Genomic DNA, 7,921 nt, shown 5'->3' with positions numbered 1-7,921 from the left:
TTCCACGTTAAGTAGCAAATTGTCTTAACAGAAATAAAGCCTGTTTCCAGCAAAGGTTTCGTTTCTGTTTATTTGGCTTTGCTCGGTTTTCGCTCTTCAGCGCCGGCGCTCGAGGAGCCCCGGGGCGCCCTCTAGTGGCGGGCTGGGAACGCGTTTGCCACGGTGCCTAACGCAGTGCTCCGCAGAAGTTAGCTCCTGTTAATACCATAGGTCTGTCGGTGTTTTCTAATCTTAAAAATTCAAAAAATAAGGTAGAACTTTAAAATAATATTGTTGTTGAGTTAACACTGTTAGCTAAGTTATATCAGCAACTTTACTTAGAATTAAAGTCTTGTGCTTGGTCCTGTACTAAGCACTACTGGCCTCTGTCTCATTAATACACTAATTTTCTGCATATTGCTTTCAAAAATTGACATGAACAAAAACAAACAAATGAGACCCCACGCTGAAGGGAGTATGTCAAAGAGACACAGGGCCAACTGACAGAGCTCCCAATGGCCAAAGCTGGAACAATTTGAGCCAGAAAAAGTAGTATTGGATTATAGCCCAAAGTAAAAAATAAATATCCCCGAGGCCATGCTGAGATAAGTGAATGAATGAATACATAAAGAGAGGTAAATCTCCCGTGCAGAGAATTCCAAATAATTTATGCAGATACTCTGCCTTCAAAGGGGGTGGAGCACAGCTATTCACTCCCTAAGTGTGGGCAGCACTCCTGACTTCCTTCCAAAGAAAGGGCGAAAAAGAGCAGCTGTCCAGCGGAGAAGCATCCCAGAGGCCACCTCGGCCAGGCGATTGCGGTCAATATTCAGCGATAAGTCATGTTGCTACTGGGTACCCTTTGTGTGATGCAGTGAAAATGGTACCTTACACCCAGGGTCTTCCTCTTCAGGATCCGTAAGCCCAGTATAATGAATAGAAACACATTAGGTAAATCCCAGGACAGGAACATCTGACTAAATACCTGACCAGTACTCCTCAAAACTGTCAAAAGTCATCAAAAATAAGGAAAGCCTAAGAAACTGTCACAGGCAAGAGGAGCTTAAGGAAACAGGACAACTGAATGTAATGTGGTGGGTATCCTGCCCGATGGAGTCCCGGACCATGAAGTAGACACAGGTCAAAACTAAGGGGATCTGAGTAAAATAGGGGAAAAAAGGAAAGCAGAGCTTTTTGACTTTTAGAAAAAAAAATGATACGTATTCATTGTTAGAAGTTTCATTAAAACTTGAGTATAATAAAAAATGCCAATGCTATATGATAAAATGTTATGTTAATATTAGACGAATGTTTTTCTAGCTTAATCGGCCTCTTCTGATCTGTCTACTAATAGGTAGAGGTAGAGCATACACACACATTTATAGTATTTGTAGTAGGCATGAAGACAATTTTATAAAAATAAAATTTTTGTGTTTTTAAGTATGGCACCAACTGATAGCTAACACTTGAGCTCAACAGCTGCAGCACTTTATGAGCTCATTTAATTCTCATACTACCCAGCTAAGGCAGGCGTTATTATTCTATGATTTTATTAATGCGAATTAGGAAATAAGAGATTCAGGAGCTACAGTAAGGTCAGCAAAGCTGGAATTTGAACCCAGGCAGTCTGATCTAAAAGCCCATGTTTTTTACCAGTATTAGTTAGTACCCTGGCATCTATAGAAGGCAATGCATTTCCTAAATTCTCCACCTCACTTTTTCAATATACATTAATTCTTTTAATAACAGTAGTTTTATTGAAACACAAGAAATCCCTATACAGCCAGGGGGCAGCAAACTATTGCTTTTTAAACTTTAATTGTAGTTAATAAGGTCCCAAATAAGCAAATGGCACTCGTCCCAGGGCTTTTCTTTATTTTAGATTAAAATTACTGTTATGCTAAAAGTAACATTTAAATTATTACTTTCATAAATTTACAGAAAGAATGCCATCATCATGATCTGAATTGATCGAAATAGCATCCCAAATATTTTTCCACTTTGACTTTATATTTTAAGATGCCAGAATGTGTGTATTCTTTACAAATGTTTTATTTGCAGTTTTCAAAAGTAGAGAATGGAATAAAATGGGTATTTATGCTTACACATTCTTAACTAGAAATGGAATTTAAAATTCATGTATATAAAATATTTTTTAAAGATTCAAAAAGGAAGGGAGAAAGGAGTGGAAAATGACCACCAACGTAAGTATTAGTTGAGGTTTCCTGAGTTGTGAAAGAGTATATTTGCTAGATACTGTAAATGAAGACTTGGGGTTACTTTCAGTCCTCACCGGAGCGTAAGTGGGGCTGGGGCTGGGGCCGGGGAGGGAGAGAGATCCCGCAGCAAGGTCACCTGCTGAGGGAGCCAGGACATAGACTCCAGCAGTAAGAAGGCGCGATCATGGTCAAGTCAAAGGCCTGCATTTGGAGGGCAGGGAGCCTGAGAAAAGTATAAATTTCATGGTATTTGCTAAGTGGTTGTCTTTTGCTAAGGCGATAGAAAATAATCATCTGGACTCTTCTGGGTTCTAAATTAGGAGCTGGATGCCATTTCCTACCCTCTTCTCATCTCCACTGAAAGGGCTTTATATTTGACCAAGAACTTCCCAGTTCCTTGTCTCAAATAATACATATAAGGAGGGCCCTAGTCATATATGCATATGAAGAACTTACTTGAGGAAAAGTCCTATGCACAGGGAAGTGTGATAGATTTAGTATATGTCCAAACATAATTTCCATATAGCATAAATATTGTATAAATTTACATGATATTGATCTACATAATATTTAATATTTATTTTTTGGTCCTAACTCTAGTTGGCACCATGGGTGCTGCTTTATTGGCCTATGTGCTTTGCACCAACTCTTCTCAGATTGGAGCTTGTCCATGGACCCCCCACCTGCCACACACACACACACACTCCAACCCCCCTCGCCCTGCCTGTTGAGCTTTAACTATATTACACTAGAATCTGAACAGCTACGGAATCGCGCAGGTATCTCTCATCCACCTCTCATCAAGACTTAGGCATCAAGTCTACTTGATCCCAGTCTCAGTCCATTGTATTCTAGGCTTTCTCACTAGGTTTCCAGCTCTTTGAGTTATCTTGACGCCTCTGCAGGGCTGAGCGCTTGGTGCTCCTGCCCCTAGGCCTTCGCACGTGCTGTTCCCTTCCTGCCAGTGTTCTTCCCAGATACCTGCAGGATTAGCTCCTTCGCTTCTTTAAAGTCTTGACTCAAAAACCACTTGTCAGTGCCTAAAGTCCTTCTGTCTCACAGCATCTTTGTAGTTCCCTTTCCTGCTTTATTCTTTTATTTTCAGTGCATTTAGCATTCTACATTTTGACTTATTTGTTTAGTTTTCTGTGAATTACAAATTCCACAGCATCCTATATATTTTATTCATTTATCTGGTTCATTTTCTGTCTAAATTACAAGTTCCACGAGGACAGAGATTTTTGTCTATTTTGTTCAGAACTGTAGCCCAAGTGCTTAGCACATAGTAGGTGTCCAATACATAGTTAACAAATAAAGAAATACATAACTATCAGCATTAAATAAACATGGAAATGAACGGGTTATATAGGCATTGGATCTGAGCCTACAACTAATGTCAAGGGAAATGATTCTTTCCAACATGTGTAAAAGGGCAGGCTAGCTAAATTAACTCACTTTTACCTGGATCTGTTAAGTTTAGGAAAAGCCAACTAATTGCTTCATGAATGTTTACTATATATATATTTAATAAAGAGTGTGCATATGAAGGTTTCCAACCTATTTATTTACACAGCCAAAAGGGGAACATAGGCCTTTGTCTTCTGGATCGTCAGAGTGATTATGCCTCTAAGACATCTGCTCGGCTCATATTTGCTTCCCCCTGTGGTTTATACAGTCGAGCCCATTGGTACCTATTTGTTTACATAATATGGCATATGGTATCGGTCAGTTCTGACCATAGGAATGTCCTGAGGATTTGAGGGAGCACTGGGCCTTATGATGAGTGATTTTGTCCTTGAAAAATTAGATAAAGTTTCTATTTTGATAAACAAGTGAGTGCTGAGCATATCGACAGGAGTTCTGAATAAAGATATTTAGATTTCTCGCCCTACTGTAAAATAGTGGGTTGCAAGAAGATTTAATGAGCTAATTGTAAATAAGCAGTCCTTTCACTCACTGAAGGTAAGCTTGGATCTGGGCAAATTTGGGAAACTTGATAGTCCAGGATGAAATCTGGAAAATACTGGGACTTTTACTAGAAATGGTTAAAGAAAAAAAAATCACTATTCATTTGAATGCAAGTATTTTCCAGAAAGCATGGCCCTTGAACAGTTTTGAAATGTGATCTAGGAGTGGAAAATATGGATACTCATTATATGGTTTTGCTTCTAGAGCAAGACGACTTTATCTTATAATCCTGATCTGTTTTATTTAGTCGATTGACTCCAGTTTTAATTAGAATTTTGGTTTTGTCAAACAAAAAACAAGTGCAGACTTAGTAAGGAGAGACTTTATTTGAAAGGATTATTGCCAGGTGGGAAAAAGACTATTGCAGTGTTGTAAGGGGCCATTGCATTAGGGAGACCACTGACAGCGAGATGTACAGAGATGTCAAGAGTTAGGCAAGAAGGGCATTTCTTTTACAGGAGGAGTGAGCAAGGCTGGCAAGACCTGGGTGTGGGGAGGTGGGATGAGAGAAAGGATGGTTTACAAAGCAGTAGATTAGAGAATGTTTTACTCTGACACCAGCCTGTATTCCAGGGGGGATCCATAAGTAGGGTCTGTAGGCTGTTTCAGGCCGAGAAGAGGCTCCAGTTCAGGGACCTAAAGAAAGGAGATAAGCTTAACCAAAGTTTGGGTAACGAGCATTTTGTTCTGATTGAACAAAGGGACACGGGGCTCAGCTAGTCATTTTTGAGGCAAAGGCTGGCCCTGTCACAGGTAAGCAAGAGAAGCGTTCACGAGTTTCCCCAGTGCGCAGGAGAAGGGCGGTTCTCTGTAGTAAGCAAGCCGTTTTCCAGACCCAACAGGATGAGACAATTCCTTCAGCCTGCCACTGTTTTCTCAGGTAAAGTTCAACACGTCAGCTCCGATACCTAGAATGAATTTGGAAAACACTGTCTTCTTTATAGAAGAATTACAATGATGGTTGGTAATTAAAAAAAAAAAAATTTTAACATTGGAGATTTCCTCCCCAGGTGTTCCTGAAAATAAATAAATAAAAGGTGAATATATAAAACATCTCACTAAAAGAAAAAGGTATTTTTGGAACTTTAGTCTGGCAAATAAAGTACATATTAAAAGATGGGACTTTTCTGATTCGGATGGTAGCTGACTGGCAGAAGCATTGCCTAGCTGATGGTGAATGAGGGTTACAGGACATAATAAATCTTCTTTAAAACATCGATTAATCAGATTTACCAGTTAGAAACTTTACCATAAAGGTAAACACCCAGGTCACCCGAAGCTACTTGGTTTACAATAAAAATAAAGATTATGTCCCGACACTCTATGACGTTCCATTTTATAATAAGTAGCATCGTTAAGGCAGAAAGTTGCATAAAGGCTCCTGTTGGCCGGATATTGCTACGGGGTTGGCCCACATGCCAAGGAAGCCGCCTCCTTCTGCTCTCCCCTCTGCCCCTCCTGGCCCTCTGCAGGAAAGTCAGCCTGTCACCGGCCAAGGCTCCCGCTGGCTCCCAGGATCAGCGGCACCTGCGACAGCAGCCGTGCCCTCCCCAGGGCCCTGCACCTGGCCTGCAAGAAGGCCCCTGCCGGCTCCAGGCAGTAGGTGGCGCTGCTCAGCTGCTGAAAAGGTCTTCCTGGTGGTCACCTGTGTCCCCAGGCCTTCCAGGGCAAGTTCTGTGTTGAACCGCCTTGGAGTTAGAAAGGTCTGATTTTCATTTGTTTGCAATCATCTCTTCTAGGCAGTAATTTCACACATTTATGTAAAATACGCAAACAGTGCTTCCCCGCTTTAGACACTTCTGCAGGAGGGTTATTTTCTCATGGAGATGCCGGCGGGTGAGCAAAGCCTGCTCCCTGCCTTAGAGAACGTGGTTCAATCACGTCACACCCCTGAGGTATGGAGATGGCGCCTTTTGGTAAAGAATTAAAAAAAAAAATTTTTGTATAATTGACAATATCGTCCAGCGAGCCACCTTCTGGTGCATGGGATGGCACTCAACCAACTGAGCCACACGGGCCAGGGCCAAAAGACATTCTTTAGTCTTAAAGAATGCAGCTGAGAATCAGTTTTCTGGAAACAGTTTTCCGTTTTCTCCCTGATGCTGTGCGGATAAGCCAAAGGGAGTGTTATGGGGCAGGTGTATACATCTCCACGGTAGACAAGCAGAGCCCGTTGCCACGGGAAAGATCTGCCTACCTTTTGTAAGAATTTCAAAGATGCCTTCATGGGAAGTGTTTTAAGAGTTTTCATGAAAAACAAAATTATGTAGAATCTGAAGAACTTTATCTTATCATTAATGCGTTAATAATGTTTGCATCTCTAGTGGCCGATGTTCACAGCATACAGTTCCATCATTTCATTGAATGTATGTCTTAAAAGTTCTCTCTTCTTTTTTCCCCCGTAGTATTTAACCAAATGCTACATAAAACCCAAAACCTGAAGGTATAAACTAAAATAAAGAGGGTTTTTAACTTCCCTGAAAAAGTCTTTAAACCTCATAGGTTTTCACAAAATCCTGAGTATATTAGCTTTTCTGGAAAATCTCTTTTTAGTTAAAAAAATAATTCCTGATGCTATTGTTTAGGAGGGTAATCTAAACGTATTTTAGGAGCTAAGCTTAATTTTTGATGAGCTCTGTGATTAGCATTAAAAACACTTAAAGATCTCCCATATACTCTGAAATCTGGTGATTTTGAACAGATGAAAATCTAAAAAAGACCTGATGTTTCTCCCAACATTGGGTCCAGTCATTGCACTGTTGCCCTCCTGTCCTTCAATTGCCCGAATGCCGCACATGAACACAGCACCCCTGTGCCTCGATGGGTCTGGGAATGAGCTGCTTCAACAGCACGTGCCCCGCAGATCTCTCGGAGGAGCAAAACCCATTCACCTGAAGGAAAACATTAGTCTAGACCTCACATGCCTGCAATTCAGAGATTATGTAGGTGTGTTTTTTTTCTTCTGAATAAAATTAAAAATCCAAAATGACAAGAAAAATTTCTTAACTTTATCCTAACTCTGCAATATTGCCGTCTGGCAACCACCACAGCCAAACCCACAATTTAAAATTCAAGCTTAGTAGGTGAGAAACCACCTTCGAGAGCCAGAGTAAACAAAGCAGCAGTTGCAACAATATTGTCTACAATGCATGTTAGAAAGAACATCACGCACACGTTGCCAAAATTATTAATTTTCTAGAAGAAAAACACACGAAGCAGATGTTCTTATAAAACAAGCACAGTGCATGCCTTGGAAAATTGCTCCAACTAGCAATAATATATAGCTGTTGAATTATATTTTCAAGACATCGGAATTCTTGTTAATTCATACTTTCTTTCATAACTGAATATACTCGAGGAAACCAAATATCTTTAAATTCTGAAGTTCTGAAGACGCAGAGAGAATTTTGTGGGGCCCAGCCCCGTTACTTTATACCTGAGAGTGAGATCACGCAGGAAATCTTTTCTTTCTCGCTTCGCCTTCATGTTTCTCATAACCAGGTGACTTGATAAAGCAGTTTCCCTCAGACGTTCCGTGTTCAAGTTCAATATCCCAGACATACACCAATCTTTCTCTCTTCTAAACTGCCGTATTTTTAATCCCCAGATTTATGTCTCTTCCTTCAGGTTAAAAAAACAGTGGCTGTTGGAATCTTCTCTCTCCTTCGTTCCTTCCCTAAACCCTTGTGGTCACTGAGTTCTCCCTCTGAAACAATTCCTTTTTAGGGTTATTAAAGAAATGCTTTTACTCTCCT

Source organism: Miniopterus schreibersii (assembly GCF_964146895.1).
Source record: "Miniopterus schreibersii genome assembly, chromosome: 17".
In the NCBI taxonomy this organism is placed as follows: domain Eukaryota; kingdom Metazoa; phylum Chordata; class Mammalia; order Chiroptera; family Miniopteridae; genus Miniopterus; species Miniopterus schreibersii.
This window is presented reverse-complemented; position numbering follows the sequence as displayed.